At 35.5% G+C, this 26991-nt stretch overlaps 2 protein-coding genes across 3 annotated transcripts in view; both read right to left on the bottom strand.

Annotated features, from left to right (window-relative positions):
• The window catches only part of LOC123629050 (F-box-like/WD repeat-containing protein TBL1X), a 1209717-nt gene that overhangs the window by 1084938 nt on the left and 97788 nt on the right, over positions 1 to 26991 (bottom strand). The gene's annotated exons all lie outside the window — the stretch shown is intronic.
• LOC123629099 (haloacid dehalogenase-like hydrolase domain-containing protein 2) overlaps positions 1 to 26991 on the bottom strand; it is a 41640-nt gene that overhangs the window by 13407 nt on the left and 1242 nt on the right.

Genomic DNA, 26991 nt, shown 5'->3' with positions numbered 1-26991 from the left:
GTTAATATTGATAGACTCGTCATCTGGCTCACTCTATGATCTATTCAATTTTGGTCAGTTTGGTTAATAGGAAACTCAGATAAGTAGAATACTCCAAACTCTTGTTTTTATTCTCCTAAGAGCCATAATGGTAGACTTCATGGTGTGCTATGGTCTCTCATAATATTGAAATGTTTGGATGCAGCCACCCATAGAACATAAAATGGTCTCTTCAACTGAAATGAAAAAAAAAAAAAAAAAAAAAAAAACCTCAAAGAAATGTGTGCTCATGAAAATGTTGTAACATATGCATGACATGTTGAGATTAGAAATCCAAAACGGTGCTGAGAGTGATGTTAATATCATAAATTTTGTTCACTCTTTCACCTAGGAGAGGATTTGACCAAAATAGAGGAATTGTTAAATAAAATTGTGGGACTGAACTCCTGCACTAGGCCTGCACAGATCAGACCAAACCAAAGTGAAGTAACTCTTGAAAGATGTCAGATTGAAACTTTAAGGAAGCAGATAGATCCCAAAAAAGATCAGGGTTTCCCCCACCCCCTCTCAAAATTAAGATTCCAGCTTAATAAGGAAGATCTGTCTGCTCTAATGCTTACAAAAAAGTATCCTAGAATAACCTGATGTTGACTAGTGTTTGTATGGTTTTATTTGTTTATTTATACCTCATAAAATCCAAATATTCTATTTGTCGGTGGGTTTTGAGTAGATAAGTACATTTATTATAGTGATAGATAATGACAATGGTAAGGAGTGATGTTAAGGTCTAAAGTTTATTCTCCCCAGACTGACCAAAAAGGAAGGTGGACAACTGTTAAGTTCACTTTGGCCTAACGCTACCTCCACACATATTTTAATTTTGGCTTAAAATTTCTTCATATGTAATGAATTCTAACATAACTTAATGTAGTAAACAGATTGTAATCTACTCTTGTAAGGAGTAAGTCATGTGTCAACCAATCACAAGCAGCTGAACTTCAGCCAATTCCACACAGCCAGCTGTTCAACCTATGTTTAAAAAAAGCCAACACTCAGCTATAACTGAATCAACTCATTCTGTACCTTACTTCCGTTTTCTGTGCACCATTTTCCTTTTATAAGAAAATGTTATACCCATAAATGTTATCTACTATATGGCAGCTCTGGAGTCACTCTGAAAGTGTTCTGGTTCTGAGGGATGCTCAACATATGAATCATACTTTTCTCAATTAAATTCTGTTTAACTTTTGTAAAGCTTTTTAAAATAGAATTATTTTCTGACTATATGGAAAAAAATCTCCAATCTGGCCCCCTTTTACTGAGTGGTGATTATTTATTACCTGATTTTGAAGGCTATTAAACCTTTATTTCTGGATTTCTTTCCCTCAGAGAGATTATTATCCCATACCTTGTGTTGCAATTCTCTTTTTCCTGGATCTCTTTTCTGAGTGGGGATTATTACTTGACTGCTAGGATATTTCTTCTTCCTGGATCTTTTACTGAGTGCAGATTATTCTTTATCTTTCTGGGTGTAGAAGTTTCTATTTACTGGTGGTTTTCTTAAATGGGGATAATTTATTGACTATCTGACCTAAAAGACTGTTCTCACTGGCTGTTTGTCTGACTGGGAATTATTCAATTCCCTTAGCTATATGACCCTTTCCCATGGATCTTTTTTCATAGTGAAGACTATCTCCATATTCTCTCTGATAAAAGTCTCTTATCCTTATTTTTTTACTAAGTCAACATTATTTTCTGACATTCTGGATTTGAGGTATCTTCTTCAGGCTTTTTCTGAATGAGGATCATTCCCTAAATCTTTGACTGAAAAATCTCCTCCTCTGCCCCCCACCTGCCTGACACCTGATGAATGTTACTATATGTGCACTTAAGTGTTGATCAGTTAATACCAATTTGATGGTGAGTACATGGGGTGCTTGTTTTTTCATTATTGGAATACTTCACTTAGTAAAATTATGATCTAGCACCTCTTCTATTATCTTACTGAAGTTTTGATTTGCGTTTCCCTGATGAGTAGAGATGTTAAACATTTTTTTATGAGTTTGTTGGCCATTAGTCCATCTTCATTTGAAACATTTTTGTTCATGTGTTTTGTCTACTTTTTAATGGTGCTGATTTTTTCTTGCTGATTTGCTTGAAGTCTTCATAGATTCTAGTTATCATCCTTTTATCAGGTATATAGTGTACAAATATATTCTCCCATTCTGTCAGTTGTCTGTTCTCTCTAATGTTTGTTTCATTGACTGCGCAGAAGCTTTTCCATTTGATCAGGTCTCATTTATTCATTTTTGCTGTTGCTGTAATTGCTTTTGGGGGCTTCTTCATAAATTATTTGCCTAGGCCAATGTCTATAAGAGTTTTTCCAATGTTTTCTTCTGAAATTCTTATAGTTTCATGCCTTAGATTGTAGTCTGTTATCCATCATGAATTAATTTTGGCAAGTGGTGAGTGGATAGCAGGGCTAGTGTGGTTGTGACAATTTCCCTCAGTGTTTGCTTATCTGGAAAAGTCTTTATTTCTCATTCATATGTGAAAGTTAGTTTCACAGTATACAAAATTGTAGTCTGGCAGTTCTGTTTAGGATCACTGCAGATGGGCCCCCAATCCCTTTTGGCTTGTAAGGTCTTCACTGAGAAGCCTGTGGTTAGCCCCACCAGTTTTCCTTTGTTTGTTATTTGATGTTTTCTCCTATGGCTTGCAGGAGTTCCTACTTTATGTTTTCTTTAGATGTGCTGACAAGTCTTGGTGATTGCATCTTTGCAATGAATCTCTCAAGTATTCTTTTATCTTCTTGTATCTGGATGTCTAAATCTCTAGCCAGACCAGGGAAGTTTCCCTCAATTATTTCATCAAATAATTTTTCTACTCATTGTGCTTTTTCTTGTTCACCCCCAGAGATTTCTGTGATTCTTATATTTGGCCAATTTTTATAATCTTTTAATTCTTGTAGACTTTGTTCATTGCTTTTGAATTTTTGTTCTTTTTGTCTTTTTGACTGACTGAATTTTGTCTTTTTGACTGACAATTAATTTGAAAGTATTCTCTTCAAGTTCTGAAATTCCTTCTTTTGTCTGGTCTAGTCTATTTTTAAAGTTTTCTACTATACATATACCATATTTTATTAATCCACTCATGTGTTAATGGGTGATCTATCTTCTTTGGAAAATCTGTTCATGTCTCTTGCTCAATTTTTTATGGGATTGCTTGATGTTTTCTTGTTGATTTCCTTGAGTTCTTTGTAGATTCTGGTTATTATCTCTTTATTGAATGTGTAGCATGCAAATATTTTCTCCCATCCTGTAGGTTATCTATTTGCTTTATTGATTGTTTCCTTGGCTGTGAAGAAGCTTTTTTCAAAAGTTATTTCTGAATTTTATGGCAGTAGACCTTTTGGTTACATAATTTGTTTTTGCACATATGCAGAAGTGTTTTTGTTTTTTAATTTAACCAGGTCTCATTTATTTATTTTTTATTGTTGCTATGATTGCATTGGGGTCTTTTCCAAAAATTATTTTCCCAGATCGATGTCTACAAGAGTTTTCCAACTTTTTCTAGAAACAGAAAAGGCCCAAAATAGCCAAAGCAACCTGAAGCAATAATAACAAGTCTAGGAGCAACACTTTAGCAGACTTCAAGCTCTGCTACAAGGCTGTAGTAAACAAATAACATGGTACTGGAACAAAAATAGAGATATAGATCTATGGATAAGAACAGAGAACCCAGATATAAAATCATCCTCTTATTGCCCTCTGATCTTTGACAAAGCATATAAAAACATATACTAGGGGGAAAAATCCCTATTCAATAAATGATGCTGGGAAATCTGTATAGCCACATGTACAAGACTGAAACAGCATCCGCACATCTCACCTCTCACAAAAATTAATTCACAATAGATAATAGACTTAAACCTAAGGCAGGAAACCAAGAATTTTACCATATTTCTTTATCCACTCATGCAATGATTTCATACCTTTGCTATTGTGAATAATTTTGTGATAGACATATAAGTGCAGGTATAGATTTTATACAATAATATCTTGTCCTTTGGGGGAATAACCAATTGTGGAGTTGTTAGATCAAATGGTAGTTCTATTGTTAGTTGTTTGACAAATATCTATTTAAAATACAAGTTGTAGTAATTTACATTCCCACCAACAGTGTATAAACATTTTCTTTTCTCTGCATCCTCATCAATATTTAATATTTTTTACTTTTTAATAATAGCTATTGTGATGAGGATAAGTTATTATCTCATCACACCTTTAATTTGCATTTCTCTGGTGATAAGCGATGTCAAGCATTTTTTCCTTACTAATTGACCATTTGTATGTATTCTGTGAAAAATATCTATTCATGTCCTTTGCCTACATGTTAATGGGTTTACTTTATTGTTGTTTAGTTATTTCCGTTGCTTGCAAATTCTGGATATTAGTCTTTTCCCTATCAGATACATAGTTTGCAAATATTTTCTCTCATTCTGTAAGTTATCTGTTCGCTGCCCATTATTTTTTTCTTCATGAAAGCTCTGTAGTTTAATTAAATCCAATTTTTCTATTTTTATATATGTTGCGTATGCTTTTAAACTCTTAGTTATGATTTCTTTGCCTAGATTGGGATCCAAAAGAGTTTTCTCTACGTTTTCCTCTAGTATTTTTATATTTTCAGGTTTTACATGCAACTCTTTAGTTCATTGTGAGTTGACTTTTGTACATGATAAAAGATAGGAGTCCAGTTTCATTTTTTGCATGTGGCTATTCAATTTTTAGAGAACCATTTATTGAAAAGAATATCTTTTCCACATATATGTTTTGTCAGTTTTATCAAAGATAAATGAGCCATAGATATACAGATGACTTTACTTCTGTGTTCTATACTATGCTTAATTGATCTATATGCCTATTTTATGCCACTATTATGTGTCTGTTTTATACCAGTACCATGCCATGTGGGTTACTACATAATTTGAAATCAGGAAATAAAATGCATTTAGTTTTTTTTATTTCCTTAAGGTTGTTTTTGCTACTTAAGTTCTTTTTTGTCAATATAATTTTAGAATTGTTTTTCCAATTTGTGAAAAAAATGAAGTTGGCATTTCGATAGAGTTGCATTAAATTTGTAGATTAATTTGAAACTGATAGTCATCTTAATGATATTAATTATCCTGATTCATGAGTATGTGATGTTTTTCCACTTGTATAATCTATAATTTATCTTTTTTCTTTCAAAATATTAAGGGTATACAAATATTATAGTTTAGGTGGATCATGTTTGTAGTGCTTGAGTCCCAGTTATAGGTGTGCCCATCACACATATAGCATTCATAGTTCATAGTATCCATTAAGTTTGTTTATTACCCTCCCCTCCATTCCCTTCCTCTGGCTGATTTCCACTGAGATTTACCTCCCTCTCTGCACATGTGGGCTCATCGATTCATTCCAGTTTAATAGTACATGTGGTGTTAGTTTTTTTCATTCTTGAGATAATTCACTTAGGAATGATCCAGAAATCCCACCATTGGGTACTTACCCAAAGGAAAAGAATACTTTTCATCAAAAAGACACCTATACTTGAGAGTTTATTCACAATTCACAATTGCAAAGATGTGGATTCTATAATTTATTTTGTCAGACTGTTGTAGTTCTCCTTGTAGAGATCTTTCACCTCTTTGGTTAAATTCCTAGATTTTATTTTTGCAGTTACAATAAATGAGCTTTTTCCCCTTTATTTTGATTGCAGCTATAATGTTATAGGCATGTAGAAATGCTACTGATGTTAGTATATTGCTATTATATCCCGAAACTTTACTGAATTCATTTATCAAATCTAACATTTTTTTGGTGCCATCTTTAGAGTTTATTGGATATAAGACCATATCATCAGCAAAGATAATTTCAATTTGTCTTTTTCAATTATGATACTTTTTATTATCATTTTTTCTTCTGTGCTTGCTCTGGCTATGATTTCTAGTACTATGTTGAATAGGAGTGCTATAATAGGCCATCTTTTTCTTGTTTCAGTTCTTAAGGGAAATGTTTTCAACTTTTTCCAAATCCATCTGATATTGGCTGTGAATTTGTGTTATATGGCCTTTTAAACTTTAGGTATGCTCATTCTGTATGTAGTTTATTGAGCATCTTTATCATAAAGGGATGCTAGTTTTTTTCAAATGCTTTTTCTGCATTTATTGTAATAATCATGTGATTTGTGTTTTAATTCTGTTTATGTGACAAAGTATATTTATTGATTTGTATATATTGAACCATTCTTGCATCCCAGAAATAAAACTCTTTTGATCACTTTACGTTATGTTTTTGATGTGCTCTTGGTTTCATTTCACTAGTATTTTGCTGAGAATTTTTGCAAGCACAGTCATCAGGAATATGATCTGTATTTGTTCATTTGTTTGTTTCTTTTGTTCTTGCCTGGATTTTGTATTAGGGATACTGGCTTTATAAAATGAGTTAGGAAAAATTTCCTCCTGTTCAATTTTTGAAACATTTCCAGAAGGATTGTTACCAGTTCTCTTTGTAGAATGTGCTGTGAATCCATGTCACCCGGACCTTATGTTTTTGAGAAGTTTTGAGACTCTTATTATTGATTCATTCTCACTTCTTGTTATTTGGTTTGTTCATGAGTTCGATTTCTTTCTAGTTCAATCTTGGGAGGTTGCATATTTCCAGGCATTTATTTATTTCCTCTAGGTTTTCTAGTTGGTGAGCATATTATGGCTCATAATAATTTATAATGACATTTTGTATTTCTCTGATGGTAGTTATAATATCTTCTTTTATATTTCTGTTGATCTTGATCTCTTTTTTTCTATTCTTGGTTAGTCTAGCTAGTGGTCTTTCAATTTTGTTTATCTTTTTGAAACAATGGAACTTTTTCCTTTTTTTATCCAATGTTTATTAAAACAAATCAAGCCATGCTACCCTGTTAACTTTGTCTGGAAACCTCAATACACCCTGCTCTAATAATAACATAAAAGAATAAGAGACTATTTAAGCAATGAGACAAGCCAGACCATGCAGTATCAATGATTAATGCACAAATTGAGCATAGGGAAAACTGAGTTGAATTTCACTGATACACTCAATGAAGGCATTAACTAGTCAACTACCATGTTAATAGCCTGGTTGAAGATATAAAAGTTTTCATTTAACAAATTGGTAGTCTCAAAATGAATCTGATTTTTAACTATAAAGCTGTTTAAGATAACATTTTTATTTTATTTATTTATTTTTTAATTCAGGATAATACAGGGGTACAAATAATTTGGTTACATGAAATGCATTTGCCTTGCTCAAGCCAGGGCCACAAGTGTGTCTTTCCCCCATACAGTGTGCCCTGTCTCCATTAGCTGTGGGTTTGTCCTCCCACCCCTTTACCTGCCACCTGACCAGCACCCAGTGAGTATTACGAACATATGAGCACCTTAGTGTTGATCAGTTAGTACTAATTTGATGGCGAGGACATGTGATGTATGTTTTTCCGTCCTTGTGATACTGCACACTTTGAAAGATGGGCTCAATCTCTGTCCAGGATAATACAAGAGGTGCTAGATCACCATTGTTTTTTGTAGTTGAGCAGTACTCCATGATATGCATATATCACATTTTAATAATCCACTCATGTATTGATGGGCACTTGGGTTGTTTCCACATCTTTGGAATTGTGAATTGTGCTGCTATAAACATTCCGGTGCAGATGTGTTTCTTATAGAATGTCTTTTGTTCCTTTGGATAGATGCCTAGCAGTGGTATTGCTGGATCAAATGGTATTTGTATCCACATGCAGAAGATTGAAACTGGATCCCTACCCTCACCTCTCACAAAAATCAACTCACATTTGATAACAGACTTAAACCTAAGGCATGAAACCTTAAGAATTTTGGAAGAACATGTGGGGAAGACTCTTTTAGACATTGGCCTAGGTAAAGAATTTTTGAAGAAGACCCCAAAAGAAATCACAGCAGCAACAAAAATAAACAAATGGGACCTGATCAAATTAAAAAGCTTCTGCATAGTCAAGCAAACTGTACTTAAAGCGAATATACAACTGACAGAATGGGAGAAAATATTTGCTTTCTAACATTTGATAAAGGGCTGATAACAAAAATCTATATAGAACTTAAGAAAATCAACAAGAAAAAATCAAACCACCCCATCAATAAATGGGCAAAGGACATGAACAGAAACTTTTCAAAAGAAGATCTAATAATGGCCAGGAAACATGTAAAAAAAAAAATGCTCCACGTCTCTAATCACTAGGGAAATGCACATGAAAACCACAATGCAATATTACCTAACTCCAGTGAGAATGGCCTCTATCAAAAAGTCCCAAAACAACAAATGCTGGTGTGCATGTGGAAAGATAGGAACACTCATACACTGCTGGTGGGACTGCAAATTAGTACAACTGCTGTGGAAAGTAATTTGTAGATACCTCAAAGAACTGAACTTTTTATCTTCTTGATCTTTCAGTGTTTTTTATTTCTTTGTTTTGGTTTGGTTTTGATCTCAATTTTATTTAGCTACTCTGATCTTTGTTATTTCTTTCTTTTTTTCTGGTAATTTGGGTTTTGTTTCTTCTTCTTTCGTAGTTCCTTAAATATTAATGTTAGGTTTTTGATTTGTTATCCTTTTATTTTTTGATGTAGGTATTTATTGCTATAAACTTTGCTGTTAGTATAGCTTTCTCTGTATCCTAGAGGTTTTGATATGTTGTGTTTATATTGTCAGTCATTTTATAACATTTTTAATTTATGGGTTAATTTTGCTGTTGACTCAAAGATTTTTCAGGATTATACTTTTAATTACAGTTTCAAGAGCTCCTCTTGAAATTGAGTTTTCATTTTATTTCACTGTGGTCTGAGAGTAGACCTGACATGATTTTGATTTTTAAAAAAATTATTAAACTTCTTTTGTAGCCTAACATATGCTCTATCTTGGAGAATGTTCCATGTGCTCATGAGAAGAATGTATATTCTGCAGTTGTTGGGTAGAATGTTCTGTAAATGTCTGATAGATTTGATGGTCTGAAGTACAATTTAAGCCTAGTGTTTCTCTGCTGATTTTATGCATTAACAATCTCTCTAGTGCTGTCAATGGGGTGTTAAGTCTACCATTATTATTGTATTCCTCCTTTTCAGGTTGGTAATATTTGCTTTATAATTCTGTATTGTCTGGTGTTGGTTTCACATATATTTAGGATTGTTATATTCTCTTGTTGAGTTGGTCCCTTTATCATTATATAATGACATAAACTGTTTTCCTGTTTTGACTTAAAATCAGTTCTATATGATTTAAGTATAGCTACTCTATTCAGTTCTTGTTTCCATTTGGATGGAATATCTTTTCCACTCTTTTTCTTGAGTCTATAAGTGTCTTTATCAGAAAAGTGAGTTTTTTATAAGCAGCAATATAGAATTATAGCATTACAATTTTATTATTCATCCCCCCAGTGTATATATTTAAGTGGAAATTTTAATCCACCTGTGTTAAAGGGGGATTAAAACTTTTATGTTTTGAGGTTTTGTTCCTGTTATAATGTTGATTATTATTAAGTTGTTTTGTAGATATCTTTTTTTTTCTGTCTGCTTCTCTTTGTGATTCGGTGATATTCTTGTCACTTGATTTTTCTTTTTTTGTATGTGCAAATTTTATAAGGCATATGAGTTTTATTTCTTCATGTGTTTTATAATAGCGAATATCCACCTTTTATTTTCATGTTTAGGACTCCTTCAAGTATTTCTTCTAATGCATGTCTAGTGGTAATGACATGAATTCTGTCAGTGTTTATTTATATGAGAAACACTTTCTTTTTCATTCACTTGTGAAACTTCTTCTGATAGAAAATAAAATTTGTTATTGGCAATTCTTTTTCTTTGAGTCCTTTAAAAATAGAATCCCAATCTATTCTGGCATGTAAAGTTTCTGCTGCTCTTAGTTTAACAAGGATTCCTTTATAGTTGAATAAATGTTTTTCTCTTGCTAATTTTTTCCTACATATGGGCTTTAAATAGTCTGATGACTATATGCCATGGTGAGGTTCACTTTGCAGTACACTTTTGTAATGTTTGTTGGTCCTCTTCTGTTTGTCTTAATCTCTTCCTGCACAGGTGACATTATTATCATTTATTTTCTTAAATAGACTTTATTAAATTTTTATTTTTTTTCTTCTGGAATATCAGTGATTAGTAATTACAGTTACTTTATGAAGTCCCATATTTTCAAAGGCTTTATTCCTTTTTTAAAAGTTCTTTATTTGTGTCTGACTGAACTAATTAAAAAGATTTGTCTTCAAGTTTGATGTTCTGTTTTTCTGAGTATAATATTGAAACTTTTAACTGCATTTTATAATTTTAATTGATTTTTTTAATATTCTGAAGTTGTGATTGTTTAAGGTGTCTATCTCTTTGATAAATTTCTTGTTAATAACCTGATTTTATTCTTTGATTTCTTTTTATTAGTTTTCAGATTTCTCCCTCTTGCATCTCATTGAATTTCTCTGAAATCAACGTTTTGAATTGTTTATTTGTCATTTCAAAAACTTCTTTTTGGTTAGAATCCATTGCTAGATACTGTGTTCCATTGGGATGTCATAACAGTTTTCTTTTTCATATGGCCATTTGATTTTGCTTCTTGTTTGTGTTCAGTATAAAACTCCATATGATTTCCTTGGTTATAAATAGAACTAATATGGGGGCTTTCATGAATGACAGTTGCAGAATCAGTACGCTGGGTGGGTGAGCAGGATTACTGCCTCCTGTGTAGCTGGGTTGTCACAGGCAATGATGTTTGCAGAAGTTGCAAGAAGCTTCACCCTTTACTGAGTACTGTGCACTTGTGTCAATAGATGTTTTAATGAGTTATGTGAGTCATCCTCCAGTCTGGAAGGTGGCACTTGCAAGTGAAAGCCAGTGAACTGTTGTTAGTAAGGTTTATACTTGACCTTTGCTAACCAGAAGAAGTGCTTAGGTATCCCAGTGGGAGGGTTAAGCCATGGAATGCTCAGTGGTCCAGGTCTGATGTTTGTCTGTGAAGTGAAGATCCTTGGTGGGCCAGGCAATGTCAGGCACTTGTGTGCCCCATGGCAGATGCAAGCACTGGCTCTATGGTCACCAGGGGGAAGTTGTCAGGTCCCTGGATAAATGTCCTAGTGAGAATCAGGGCAAATGCCAGTCCACCAAAGTTCCAGAGTGTGGAAGGAAGGGTGATCCTGGCTCCACAGCCAAGTAAGCAGGATTGGGAACCCCTTCACTTTTATACTGTGACCCAGCAGGTCTCCCCACCACCTGCCTGTATAAGGCAGTGAACCATAGTTGACCAAGACATACAGAGTTTTCCTTTAGTCCATGAAACTACTGCATGCTGCAAAACTCACCACTCAGTTCAAAAAACACACCTCTCAGGCAAATCTCCTCCTATCCAGTTCCCACAAAAGGGGGTTTCCTAAATCTATTGCCTGTGGCTGAAGCCCATTCCATACTCACCATCCCAATTCTGGTCTTTGGGGTCCATATGCTTACTCAACACCAGATCACCAACCCCTGGCTCATGACTCTCCAAATCAGTGGCTGATATTCCCAGTAGCTAGCAGGTTTCCAGGCAGCCTGCTACAAGCTATTATTATTGGGAATGGCTTCCTTTTATTAATATAAGCCCCTAGGTCTACGAGTTTGTGTGGGACACTCTTGTGTCATTCCTTCTCTGTCTCTGGCTGCTCCCTAAGTTATTTCCAGAGTTTGAGACTGTCAAAGTGCTCCCAGGCCTGGCTTGCATGGTTCACCAGTCTAAATGTGTATCACAAAGACATTCGCATTCCCTCTTCCACATTGGGTGCACTTATGGTTTTCAGCAAGACCCCATCATGTGGGCTGCTGTCCATCATCCTTTTCCCCATATCTAAAGTTTTCTTTTATTTTTCTATTAATTTCTGTATTCTTCTTATATAAAAGTCTACAATGTGAATCCCTACACACTAAATTGTTGTTTTCAAATCAGTAAGGTGTGCTGGCAAAGCCTTTATTCTACCATCTTTAGGGGAAAGAAAAAAAATGTATATTTGAACACTATAATAGACTTTTTTTTCTTGCCAACCACCTTCCCTCTCTGAACACTATAATAGATTTTATTCCTTCTGTCTAACTGTACTTTGGTTTCCATTAGCTAACTCCTCTTTTAATTTCCATGTTAATTCATCCATGGAACTGTTTGTTGTTCAGGAGAATGTTAATTTCCATTTATTTGCTAATTTTCTGAAATCTATTTTATTATTGATTTGTAGTTTCATATTTTTGTGACCAAAAAATGTATTTCTTATGATTTCAATCTTATGAAATTTGCTAAGGCATGACTTGTGACCTAGAATCTGACATCCTGGAGAATGTTTTGTGTGTCGTTGAGAAGACTGTATATTCTTTTACTTTTGGATAGAATGTTCTGTATATGCCTATTATTTCCATTTGTCCTTATGTGTATTCAAGGATAATTTTTTTAAGAAATTTTCTGTCTGAGTGCTATATTTATTATTGAATGTGTGGTATTGAAGTCCCCTACTATTTTTGTGTTTAAATCTCTCTCTCTCTTTGTATCCTTTAATGTTTACTTTGTATGTAATATTTAGGCATTTTGATGTTGTGTAATAAGTATTTACAATTGTTTTATCCTTTTGACACCTTTATCATCATATAAAGTTTTCTTTGTTTTTTTACAGGTTATGTGTGTGTGTGTTCTTTTTTGTTTCATTTAATTGTAAGCTCTGTTCTTTCTGTGGGCTTTCATTGAAAACACAGACAGAAGTTCTATGAAAGACTATGTACTTCTATGTACTATATGTATTTCCTAGATGTTCTAGGACAGAGTGTTTAACTTTGGTTTCATGGTCCAATTTCATGGGGCTCATGTATTCCCTAGAATTTTTTTGAAAATATCAAGCGTGTACACATATTTTAAGTTACATGGATTATTTTTGTAATGTTTGAGTACAAACTGTAAGGTGTATCCCTCACCCAATTAGTTTTTGTATTACCTATTAGGTTAATTTATCCTCCTCCACTCCTCCCTCCTTTCCAAATTCAAAGTCTATTTTGTCGGACATTACTGTAGCAATCCCTGCTAGCTTTTAGTTTCAATTTGCATGTGTACTTAAAATTGAGGTGAGTTATCTGTTGGCAGCAGATAGTTGGGCTTATGTTATATATCCACTTATTCACTGTATTTTTTTCTTTGTTTGAGAGAGGGTCTCACTCTATTGCCCAGGCTGCAGTGCAATGGTGTCATCATAGCTCATTGCAGCCTCAAACTCCTGAGTTCAAGTGATCCTCCTGCCTCAGCCTCCCAATCCACTGGTATTATAACCAGGTGCCACCATACCCAGCTAATTTTTGTATTTCTTGTAGAGATGAGGTTGCACTATGTTGCTCAGACTAATCTTAAACTCCTGGCTTCAAGCAATCCTCCTGCCTCATCCTCCTAAAGTGGTAGCATTATATACATGAGCCACCACTCTTGTCCTCTTTTTTTTTAATTGTAGAATTATTTTATGTACACTTAAAGTAATTATTAAGAGATAAGAAATTATTACTGCCATTTTATTAATTGTACTGTTTGTTTTTCTTTTTTAATAATAAAATTGATGTTTATTTTTTATATAATTTGGCCCACTTTTTTAAAATTTCAGTATTCATAAATGTCATATTATGGAGGTACAAAAGTTTAGGTTACATATATTGCCCTTGCCCTCCCACCCTTGAGTCAGAGCTTCAAATGTGTCCATCTCCTAGACAGTGCGCATCACACTCATTATGCAGGTATACACTCTTCCCCTCCCTGCCCCACATCTGCCTGACACCTGATTAATGTTATTCCTGAATGTGCTCTTAGGTGATAATCAGTGAAACCAATTTGATACATCTGGTTGTTTTTCAGATATTTTGTTTCTTTCTTTTTATCCTATTATCTCTTTTGGTTTCTTCATTTTATGTAGTGGTATTTTTTGAATCCTTTCTATTTCTGTTTGTATCTGATATAGAGGGTTTTTCATAGTTACTATGAGACTTACACTGAACATTTTTTACTTATAACAATCTATTTCAAGTGAATAACAGCTTCACCTTGATTTTATCCTTTAACTCCCTTGCCCCACATTTTATTTTTTTTGTGTCAAGATTTATATGATTTTCTAATATGTATCCCAAGAAAATTTATTTAGCTATAGTTTTATTAATAATTCTGGTTTTTTAACCCTGGCAATAGGGATAAAATTGCTTTATAGTCCATGCTTACAGTTCCCTGGTATTTCAAATATGGCTATATGTTACTTATATCATTGAGTTTTGTGCTTTTATAATTTTAATTCAGTTTAATGAATTAATGTAAGGCAGTCCCAGAGTTGATGAATTCCTAAGTTTTTATTTATTTGGGGAATTTTTTATTTCTTCACTATTTCTGATATGCAGCTTTGCTAAGTGAAGTATGCCTTGTTGGCAGTTTTTCCCCCCCATCATTTTGAATAGTTACTCTACTTTCTTACTGCCAACAGAATTTCTATTGAAACATCCACTGTTAGTCATATTGGGACCTCTTTTTATGTGATGTGCTCTAAGATTTATTGTCATCTCAATTATTCATAATTTGATTGTCAAAGTCTTGGTGAACTTATCTTTGGGTTGAAGTTGATTGGAAATCTCTGTACCACTTGCACCTGGAAATTAGCACCTTTACCCCTATTTGCAAAATATTCAGCCATTATATCTTTAAACATGATTTTTTGTCCCTTTTATTGGTTTTTACCTTCTATAACTTTTATTATTGTACTTTAGGCCTCTTGATGGTTTCCCATAATTCCCATAGACTTTCTTTATTTTTTGATGTTCTTTTTGCTCCTTTGACTGAATAACTTAAAATGTTTTGTCTTCAAGTTTACTGGTTCTTCTGCTTGATTAGCATATTGAAGCTTTCAAGTGCATTTTTAAGTTCAGTTGTTAGGTTCTCTATCTCTAGGATTTCTATTTTTATTATTCTGTCTCTTTCATTTTAAACACCTTACTTTGACAATATATTGTTATCCAAATTTTGCTTAATTTTTGTTCATTTGCTCTTGGAGTTCATTGAATTTTTTTAGAGGATTATTCTGAATTCTTTGTCTTTTCATAGATCTTTATTTCATGAGAGTAAATTGTTGGAGCTTAAATAATTCTTTTAGATGTGTCATAATATCTTGGTTTTTTATAGTCTTTGTGTCCTTACCTTGATGTTTGTGCATTTGATAATACAACCATATCGTCCAGCTTTCAGTTATTATTTTGCAAGAATATCTTTCCTATTGAGACTAGCCTGTGATTCTAAATGGGCCAGCTGATAATGACCCAGGTAGGCGGAGCTGTTTTTGAATTCTCTAGACACTTGGACTACTGCCTTTGCTCCAATTTATTTGGGGGATGTTGTTTGGGATTACTCTCAGACAAAAACTCTGTAATAGGGTAGAGTTTTTCTCACCTCTGGTTGGATCAGGCCTCAGTGTACATTTTCTGTGAAGTGGCACTAATGTTTGAAACCTATAGATGAATAATTTTGCATGCTAGGTCCTAAGGTGTCCAGGATGGAGAAATCAGTTGTCATGCTGAAAAATGAAATTTAGGTATATGTTCCTGTTTAAACAGCAATTTAGAATTGTCTTTGGGACTGAGCCAGACACTGTTTAAACTCTTAGGAGTGGAAGAAAAAGCCCATTTACTTTGTAAAAAGGTACTGTGGTGAATATATTTCTCTCTGAGCAGGACTATGCAATGAGCTGTGAGATTGAGTCAAGTGATGCTTTAGTGTTGGATGTGACAAAGCTAGTCCCTGTTCTTTGTTAAAAAATGTGTCATCTCTCTCCAAAGTTTGGATATTAAAGTGGCTGAATCAAGCATTGATTAAACTCCTAACCCTGCTCTTTGCTGAAATGTACTGTTATGGTAATCTTCCCTCTGGAAAGAGTCTTTTTGTGGGCTTTGAGGCCAGCTCAAATACTGATTAAATTCCCAAGCATGGTAGAATTAGGCCATGCTATCTGGGAAATTGTGTTCTGAGTTCCTTGCTGCTTAGATTAATGTCACTCTTCTTGAGTTAGGTCTTGTGGTAAGGTCTGAGGCTGGACCTGGAAGCTGTCCATGCAGGGATTCCAGTAAGGTAAAACTTTTCACTATTTCAGAAGCGACCATCTTGGTTTTATGAGTGGGCTGTGTTGTTCATTGGAACTTCCTACTAGGCAGCATTACTGACATGTATATAGAGCTACCACCAAGATCTGTATCCTTGTCACTATGAGCTTTGCCTCCTTACTTTGTTTACATCTAACCCAATGTGACCTGGCAGTGTCACAGGAAACCCTCCTGGTTTTCCTATAAAATTATACCAAAATGAGATTTCTAGGAAGAGTCTCAGAATGCCAGGGAACATTAATGTCTACCTGTGGTTCTCATTTTGCATTTTAAAATTTATGAAATTTTTTTGGTGTTCCTTTCTGTCTGGCACTGTGCTGACTTGGGAGAGGTGGCAAGATGATTTAGCAGCCTGTGAAATCATTATTTCTTACCCTTCTTGCAGTTTATATTCAGTTCTATGGTCCATTCAGGAGTCTCAGACTTATTCTGAATTTATTGGGTATTAACAAAGGTGTTCTTATCTGTAGATAATTACTAGCTGAACTGCAAATGAGTGGTAGTAGCTAATCCTGGTACCTCCAGTTTTGCCATTTTGATTATGTTACTCATTCATTCTTTTTCTAAGTGGGGTTTATTCCGTGACTTTCCATGCTGACTCCTGAGTTGAGATTAGTCACTGATTCCTAGGCTAGAAGTCAATTTTTTCTGGCTCTGTATTCTGAATGAAAATTATTTCTTGATCCTGGAAAAAACAAAACAAAACAAAACCACAGACATCTGGACTCAAATGTTTATAGCAGCACAATTCACAATTGCAAAGATGTGAAAACAACCCAAGTGCCTATCAATCCATGAGTGAATTAATAAAATGTGGCATACACACACACACACACACACACACACACACACATACACACACCATGGAATACTACTCAACTACAAAAAACAGTGGTGATCTAGCACCTCTTATATTATCCTGGACAGACATTGAGCCCAACCTTCGAAGTGAGGTATCACAAGAATGGAAGAATAAGCACTACGTGTACTCGCCATGAAATTGGTACTAACTGATCAACACTAAGGTGTTCACATGAGAATAATACTCATTGGTTGCTGGTCAGGTACGGGGCATTCGGGTGTGGTGTAGAGTGGGTGGGGTGAGTAAATCCATAGCTAATGGAAATGAGGTGCACTGTATGGGGGAAGGACACACTTATGGCCCTGGCTTGAATGAGGCAAATGCATTTCATGTAACCAAAATGTTTGTAGCCCCATAGTATCCTGAATTAAAAACAAAAAACAAACAAAAAAAGTCTACTTGACTATTTTTTTGAATTGGAGTTTTTTGATGAATTCCTTGGCTGGTAGTCTCTATTGTTCCATTTCTGAATGCAGATTATTCACTGACTATTTAGAATACAAATACTTTCTTTCAGGCTCTTCAGGCTGTTTATTGATTATTCACTTATTTGCTGGACTAGAAGTCTCTTCTTCCTGACCCTCTATTTTGAGTGGGGATATTTTTCCGTGACCTCAGGGCTGGAAATTTCTTCTTTGTATATCTCTTTCCTGAGTGAGGATTATGCCTTAACTCTTGGGCTTCAAGTATCATTTTCCCTGCACTTTTTGGCTTTAGTGGAACTATTCTCCAACTTTCTAAGATGAAATTCTCTTTGGGGGGCTTTTTTTTTTCTTTTTGAATACACTGGGGATTATTCCCTGACCCACTGGGCTGGAGGTAATTGCTTTCTTAATTTCTTTTCCTCATAGAAAGTATGTTCTGATACTTTGTGAGTAAAGCCACTTTTTTATAGTTCTGTTTTCTGAGTATAGATTATTTCCTCACACTCTGATGTGGGGTCCCTCCTTTTTGATCATTGTCATTAAGTGGAGATTCTTCCCTGGGTCACCTTGAAGTCAATTGTTTCTTGCTTTTTTTACTGAATGTGGATTATTCCTTGACACTCTGGGCTTATTTTTTATTTGTATATGTTCATGGGGTAAAAGTGAAACTTTATAACATTGATATATTCCATTGTCTTGAGGTCAGGGCCTTCAGGGCATACATCATTGAAGCAACACAGGTTTACCCACCAAGGACCTCCCATTAACTAACCCCTCCATTCCCCCATAAATCCAAGTCTCCACTGTCCATTATTCCACACTCTGTTCCTATGCCTCTTATATGTATATACATTATTTACATTTTATTAATCCACTCATGGATTGATGGGCACTTGGGTTGTAAGCAGCACAATTCACAACTGCAAAGATGTGGAAATGAGTTAAATATTTTTTATTTGAGGGAAATGGGCAATCAAAGTGAATAGACATTTTTTACCCCTTCACACACACTATACAAATATATTTGATGCTAGAGTTCTCATTAAAAATAAGTAACTCCATCTGGGGGAAGGACAACCTTGAAGCTCTGACTCAGGTGGGGCAATGGCAATTTATGTAACCAAAACATTTGTACCCCCATAATATTCTAAATTTAAAAAATAATAATAAGTAAATGGTTAATTACAACTAAACACAGTTTGTAATAATTTGTAAATCATGTAACAGACCACTGAATGGAACATATAAAAATTATATGGGAATAAATGCACTGATGAAGATGATAATTTTATGGACTTTTTGTTTGAAACATTGCTGATTCTTTAGCATTTTGTTTTCCACATTTAAAAGAAAGTTTTCTTAATCTATATTTTATAGATTTCATCTTTGTAAATTAAACTTGAAACATGCACATTTTTCTCTACCTGATCCCTTCAGAATTCAGAAACTATTACGGAGCATTTATTTTCTTGGGAATATAGTTATTTGTTTAGATGCACTAGGAAAGTCTTCTCCTTTTAAAATGATATTGTGTAAGTAAGTTTTGGCCAATATGTCATACTTGGAAATAACATGCAGAATCAAATATGACCAGATAGCTTTAAAGAACTAAGGTTGACTTTACAGAGTCAATGTTTACAAAGCCCTCTTGGAAAAGCCTGCCTGGTAGTTGATTACAGGGTGACCTTTCTTACTCACCCATCCTGGCAGACTTAGGAATCTCAGGATATCTTGGGCACCTTGAAAAAAGATTTCACCAAAATCTCTAGCCACTAAAGGTGAAATATGGTGGCAAGTTTCTGCATTGGCTTCCTATCATGTAGAGGCTTTAAAAAGTATGAGAGTCCTTATAAAATATTCTAGCGAAATAAATTCAAAAAGTCCTCTGTGGTAAATAGCCATTATTGCTGAATTAAATATAACTGGACCCAATCTAATAAGAACAGCCATATTTTATGAACAAGAATCAAAAGAAAGATGACTCTACAAATTGTTTTTTTGTTTCAATGGAAAACTAAAGCACACCTGTGTGGGTTCTGCTTTGTACATTCTGTCAGTCTAAATCTTTAATTCTAGTTTTCTCCAATATCTGGGTACAATTCTGCAAAATAACATTTCCAAATTTTCTTACTTCATCATGGCTTTGTATAACTGAGAACTCAAATTCCCGAATTTTCCCCAAGCCCTGTTAGCTGAAGATAGAAACCTAATATAAACTTCGAAGAAATCATCTCCATGCCTTTTTCCATTAGCCACTCAAAAAATTCACTTAAATACCTGATGCCAACACCAAAACTAAAATTGCAAACCAAGAAACTCATTTTTTAATGTCATCCCCACTTCACCACTTAAAGATGATTCAAGCTTACTAGAAATCTTGACTGGAATCACAAAGCAAGTTTCCAACTACTAATCATTGTTTTTATTTTCACAGTAACTCCCTACACTAAACCCTGACTTGGTACTACTATCAAGGAAATATCCTTTACTATTAAGCCCTGAAAGATAGTTCTTTTGGTTCTTAATGAATAGAATATGAAAAAATGAGAAATTGATTTGTATTGTTCAAAGGAAAAGACAACTATATCAAAAGATGCAGAGAGGTAGCTACACTCCCTAGAAAGCGGTTTTTTCCTTCCGGTCGGGTCTCTCAGGCAGGGGTCTTTGCAAAGGATGAAAAAATAGTAGGAAATAGAAATAAAAAAATAATAACACACAGAGCCAAAGATATAGTTTGTAAAGTAAAGGTTTATGAAGATAGACAAAGGAGGGGTCCAGATGATTATATCCCTCCCATGGAAATATAACAAAGACTGAACTTTTTACATGGGTACTTACAGGGCAGATACCTGCTCGGGTTGCCAAGAGCAACGGGATTTATGTAATAACAGGCAGTTTGGTTTAGGGTCAAAGTCTTCTAAAAGGCTACTACAGATCCTTTAACTAACTCTATCTAGGTGAACAATGACTTACAAAATCTTCTTGGGGCAAACTTCTAAGTTTTATGACAAGGCTATTACTTTAGCAAAAAACAGAGACATCTTGGCTCCCGTAATTGTGTTTTTGGAGACAGAGATGATCTCCGAAGTCAACATGAGTTGTGCCTTGTGCTAATTACTTTAACTGCATGGTTCCACCTGGGCCCAGCTTGGGCATTAGCATATCTATTTGATCAGCTCTCATCTCTGGTGGCCTTTGATCGGCTTCTGGCAATCTATGACCCTAGGTGAAACGTGTCTTGTCTTTCAAAACAGGTGAGAACCCTAGGCCCAGCTTGCAGCTGTCACTGACCAATGAGTTGCTCTCCTGAGACGAGGCAGCACTTAAACTAACAAATTTATTTTTTCTTTAAGGCAAAGCCTTATTTGACTTCTGAAATCAAATCTTGTCTCCAAAAATACAGGGGGCACCTCTATAACTCAGTATTCTTAGGCTCAACATCTCCCCATTTTTTATTCTTGGAAGAAAGTTGATGGAGTTGGACAGCCATGACAGCGAGGTGTTGGTCTCCAGAGTCTTGTCTTTTTCAGAGTTTTCTCCAGACTATAAATAAGCACAAGCAAAGGATTAAAATAATGCCAAAACTTACAATAGTGGAACTCCCATAGATCTTAAGATGATAAAGTGGGTCAGCTGATTCTAAACCAGAAGAGATGCCATTAATAATGTCAGCTTCAAAGAGCAATTTAAGTTTATGACTGAAGGTACTTAATATTTTTTGTTGTAAGTTTCCGATCTCTTCAGTCAGATTTACTTGATTAAGTAGATTTTTTTTGATGCTTTCCCAAGGAAACAGGCTTTGATTATATATATGAATTGTAACACAAAATTGAGTGATATTCCAATTGCAACGGAGTCTAAGTTGCTTTTGTAGACTTATAACCTGGTCTCCTAACAAGGTGACTGCTTGTTGTAAGTCAGCCACTTGAGTAGCTAATGTACTGCCAATTTGATTTTTAGGTAGACCATAATTGATTTGAATTGTGGTGCCAATTTTGAAAAAATTCAGTGGTCTGAATGGTCTGATGCAGAGCCACACCTGTGGTGGCTGCAGAAGCAGTGACAGCAATGATTCCCAAAATAGCTGCTATTAGGAGACCAATAAATCTTTTTGTACATTTAAGAATGTGGTTAAGTAGTTTGTCCAAAAAGAACATTGCTGGTGTTTCTTGCCAGACTCTATTCATTTTAACAGGTAACTACAGTCCTGTTTTGGCTTTGAGAATATAAAGTGTTCCTTTATAAGGATTGAACTTTATAGAATTGTTAATACAGGTATAATAAGAACAGTTGTTACAGGTCACTAGGAAAGAAGGTTCATTATAAACAGCATGTCCAATCATAAGTAAGGCAATATAACACAAACTTGGATATAATGAGTAGAATTTAAATTAAAAGTACATTCTCAGCTATTGTTTGTATCCAAAGTGTGTGTGTTAATCCAGGCCTGCAAAGGGTGCAAAGCAGCTGATATTTTCCACAATTGATTATGAATAGGGCCATTTAAAATATGAGGGGCTGGAGAGCTCATACCATTATTGAGCCATGTAATATCACTTTTAAGCTCAGTGTCTTTTATAGACATTGAGGTGGCAGTTTTATTCCAACGAAGCTTTTTAAAATTGTGAGAGGAGGCAGGATGTCCATAGGGACTCCAGTCTAGAACAATACTATAAGATGTGGACCCAGCAAGAATGTGCCCCGTGTGAGCTCTATAATTTCCCCATTGTACCCAGATTTTAGGGTCAGAAATTATTACTTTCTCACAAATGGGTACATCTGTGGGTGCAATTTTAGAATGCCCAAAAGGAGAAAAAGAAGAGATAGCTAGAAGGAAGAACTGGGCTTTAGTTTTATCACCAGTTGAGTTGCTGATGACTAACCAGGTTTGGATGGCAGGTTTTCAACAATGAATACCTTTACCAATACATATAGGAGGGCCTTCTGTCCCAGCTTCATATTTATTAATTCTGGTGCCCTCTTCATTGGGTTTCATTGGACCATGATAATCATAAGGTCCAGGTAGCCAATTAGAATCATTAACAAATACTAAGAAAGGCATGTCAGCCCAATAGAAAATCTTATTTAAAGGTGGATTAGGAATATATGCCCAATAGTGATGTGTCTGGTTGCCAGACAGTCTTACCACCATGCTCACCATGCAAATCATGGCAAAAAAAAGATTTCCAGACATTTTAGGTACAGATGTCTGATATCCTGTCTGCTTCTTCATATGTTCTCTTCAGCTGTCCCCACATCATGGTCTGTGCCTGACATGTCTTCCATTTTTTCCCCTCAAGTTTCCACTCTGGGCTTAATTCTTCTGCTTGGAATCCAGACTGTTTGTCAATCACCTGTCAAACACAAGCAAATAACCTCTCCCCCACACCTTTGCCCATCCTTTTTTTCATTTATTTTCTATTTCATCTTTCCACCAGATAGGCTGGTGAGGGAAAGAGTCTGATTGTCGACTCCCATTCTAATGCTTTTCTATCGCTGTTAACTTATCTTCCTTATGAATATTCAAAAAAATTTTAAGTAAATAAGGTTTGATTTATTGCACCTTTGGGAGACTGTCTACCTCCCTCTTTTTGTTTTAATAGCATGTTCTTTAAAGTTTGATGTGTACATTCTATAATACTTTGTCCTTGAGGATTATAAGGAATGCCAGTAATGTGCTTGATGTCCCATTTAATACAAAAAGCTGCAAAAGAATGACTAGTGTAAGCAGGGCCATTGTCAGTTTTAATGGTGGCTGGAACTCCCATGTATACAAAACAGGAGTATAAATGTGAGAGTACACATCTAACAGTTTTTCAAGAGGATGGAGTAGCCATAATAAGACTGGAATAAGTATCTACAGTAACATGTACAACAGCTAACTTGCCAAATTCAGGAATATGTGTAACATCCATTTGCCATAATTCATGTGGTGAGAGACCTTGAGGATTAATTCCTGCAGAAAATTTAGGCTGATTAATTACTCAACAAGTGGGACAATGAGAAACAATATGTTTGGCTTCATTATTGGTTATGTGAAATTGTTTAATTAAACCTTTAGTATTAATATGCGTTAGTTGATGAAATTTAATTGGTTCTTGAACAGAACCAACAAGCAATTGATCTGTTTTTTCATTACTAGCCACTAATGGGCCCAGAAGGTTAGTATAAGATCCGATATGGGTAATAAAAGGTGGAAACAGGTGATTCCATATAATCAATTGAAGTTGCTGAAATAGTTTGGAAATTTCATCAGTTTCTGTAATAGTAACTGTTTCTAAGGCTAGAACTGTTTGTACAACATATTGTGAATCAGAAACAATAGTTAAGGATGAAGTAATATCTAGTAAAAGCTAAGTAACAGCCTGTAATTCTGCTTTTTGTGCTGAAGTCTAAGGGGTGGTCCATACCTTAGTTAAAGGACCAGAATAACCTGCCTGACCATTGCTACTGACATCAGTAAAAAAGGTAGGAGCATGAGGCATAGGCATGGATTTTACTGTCTTAGGTAATATCCATTGAGTCAATTTGAAAAATTGGAGCAACTTATTTTTTGGATAGTGGTTATTAATAATTCCTATGAAATCAGATATACCTGATTGCCCATCTAGGTTTTGTTGATAAGCCATTTGAATTTGAGAATTAGTAAGAGGAACAATAATTTTTTCAGGATCCAAGCGACTTAGATGTTTTAATCTTTGATGGCCTTTAAATATAATTTGACTGATTTTGTCCAAATACGTTGAAAGACATTTTTGTTGTTTATGTCAGAGAAAAATCTATTCAATTATACCCTCTTCTTGATTTAAGGTAACAGAGGGAGAATGTTCTGATGGATAAACAATTAAATCTACTCCTTTTTTTTTAGATTTACTCTAGAAAGTTGAACTTTGTAAATATGAGATTGAATCCATGCCAATTCCTCCTGAGCTGCCTGAGTTAGTTGGTGAGGACTGTTAAGATCAGAGTCACCCTTCAGTATATCAAATAAATTTCTTACAGTATAAGTAGGAATTCCTAACATAGATCTAAGCCAATTTATGTCTCCTAACAACTTTTGAAAATCATTTATAGTTTGCAATTTGTCAATATGCAATTGAACCTTTTGAGGAATTATTTTGTTTCTATCAATGAGAGACCCAGATAAGTAAAAGGATAATCCTGTTGGACTTTATCTTTAGCAATTATCAAATCGAATTAAGGCAAAATTTGTCTGGCCTGTTGGTACAGTTGTTTTAATTTTTGTTTTGATGAACATGCAAATAAAATATCATCTATATAATGAATAATATAACTATGAGGAAACGAGCTTCTTGACATATTTAAAGGCTGATTAACAAAATGTTGGCACAGGGTTGGGTTATTAAGCATGCCCTGAGACAAGATTTTCCATTGGTATTGCTTAGTCGGCTGTCAATTGTTTAATGCAGGTATGGCAAAGGCAAATTTCTCTCTATCAGATATTCATAAAGGAATTGGAAAAAAGCAGTCTTTTAAATCTACTATTATAATATGCCAATCTTTACGGATCATAGCTGGAGAGGAAAGTCCTGGCTGCAAGTTTCCCATTGGTTGTATAATTGCATTGAGTTTTCTTATATCAGTTAACATTTGCCATTTACCAGATTTCTTTTTAATAACAAATACAGGAGAATTCCATGGACTGGTGAACTCCTCTATATGTCCTGCTTGTAATTGTTCTTTTACTGATATTTGAAGAGCACCCAATTTTTCTTGATTTAGCAGCCACTGATCTGTCCATACAGGCTTTTGTGATATCCAATTTAAAGCCAGAGCATAATGATACTTTTCAGTAGCAGTGGCTGCTATCCAAAATTTGGATAGCCTAAACCATGCCAAGAACTATGTGCCTTTGGTGCCTCAAAACTCTTAGCCCCTTGGCTCCTTTTACCCAAGCCAAAACAAGGGGTATAATTCATATTTAGCAAAATTTGTTTATCAAGAGCAGATATATTAGGCATATTGATGTATGCTCCCCATTGTTGTAACAGATCTCTTCCCCATGAATTAATAGCGATGTTAGTCATGAAGAATGGGGATTGTTCTTTTTTTTTTTAAAAAAAAAAAAAAGAACATGTGCTCTCTTTGATTCTAACTGATGCTGTCTGCTTCCATAAATATGGCTTGCTGACTTAGCTTAAGAGGGGCTGTGACAGGTACCGCAAGTTACTTCCTGATAAAGGAGTGGAGAGTCCCAGGGCCCTCCAACCAATTAACCAAATAAGGGCAAGGCATAATCAAAAGCCTGTCCCACAACTTAAAACCAACCAATCAAAAGCCAGTCCTGTGGCTTGAAAACCAACCAATCAGGAGCCAAGACAATCAGCCACTTTTGAAGGAGCAAATGAATTAAGGGAGGGAGGGGGCATGGCATGCCCCAGTGCATGTACTCTGCTAAAAAGTATAAAAGATATGTGTCTCCACTGTGCGGGCTCCCTGCCCATGGAAAGAGACCACTGCGTTGGTGCTCAGGGCTTGGACCCTAGCTCAAGCTAGTCAATAAAACTCCTTTGCCTTTTTGCAGTCTCAGTGACTCTGTCTTTCTGTTCCCAGGGCCGAGGGGAACCAGCTCTAACATTTTGGGGGCTCGTCCGGGATTCCAAAGCCCCCGGAACAGAATCTGGATCCAAGGAGGAGTTGGAGCACTGAAAATCCATACAGTGTAGGTAACTGCTCCCTGGGTAGTGACCGGCAGAAGACTTAGGTGGATGCACTGGTGGGTCGCCCGTCGGGAGTGAAGGGAGACGTCCCTCGCCCTTGCAGGAGGTTCCATTTCTCTTTTGTTTTTCCAAAGAGTGGGAGGCACTCCCAAGTGGGGGGGTAAGTCCGAGGCCACTATGCGGAAACTCTATTTGGGAAAGCAAAACCAAGTGGATCTGTTTGACATGGAATCCAAACGGTAGCTGGCTAAAATTTCTGTTGTCTGTTGCTCCTTTGTTTGTCTTTTGTTTTCCAATGGGCGGGAGGCACCCCAAGAGGGGGTAAGTCCGGGGCTGCTCGGCGGAAATTCTGCTTCTATTTGTCTGAGTTTTAGATGGTTAACACAGGACCGGTTAGTATTGTCTGTCTGTGCCTTTGTGGATTTCTTTTGAGGGATATTGGCCAATTTATGAGAGAAAAACCTAAAAACGAGTCCAGACTCTTAGGTCAAGTGTGTGATTGGAATTAATAGTTACTGTGTGAAGTGTCTGTAAGCGCAACTAATGGTGAATGAGATCTGTGGGTGAGTCTGCTGAGCCAAGGTGCTGCTGAGTGGAGCAGCCCAACAGCTTCTCCTTTTTCTATGGCCCTCTCAATCTCTGGATTTACAATCTCCTGGTTACAGCTTGTTCTTTGGGGGCTCCCTTCGCTGTTGGCACTACTGCTTGGTATTGGCTTGTATGCTGTGACCCCTTAATCTTGGGGACCTCTAAAGAAGGCTGCCTTCACACTTCTCTACTGGCTCTTGGTGGGACTCCTTGTGTGGCTGCGAA

This window comes from Lemur catta, chromosome Y, assembly GCF_020740605.2.
Source record: "Lemur catta isolate mLemCat1 chromosome Y, mLemCat1.pri, whole genome shotgun sequence".
Lineage (NCBI taxonomy): Eukaryota > Metazoa > Chordata > Mammalia > Primates > Lemuridae > Lemur > Lemur catta.
Note: the sequence above shows the minus strand (reverse complement) of the source record. Positions and strands in the feature narration are given on the sequence as shown.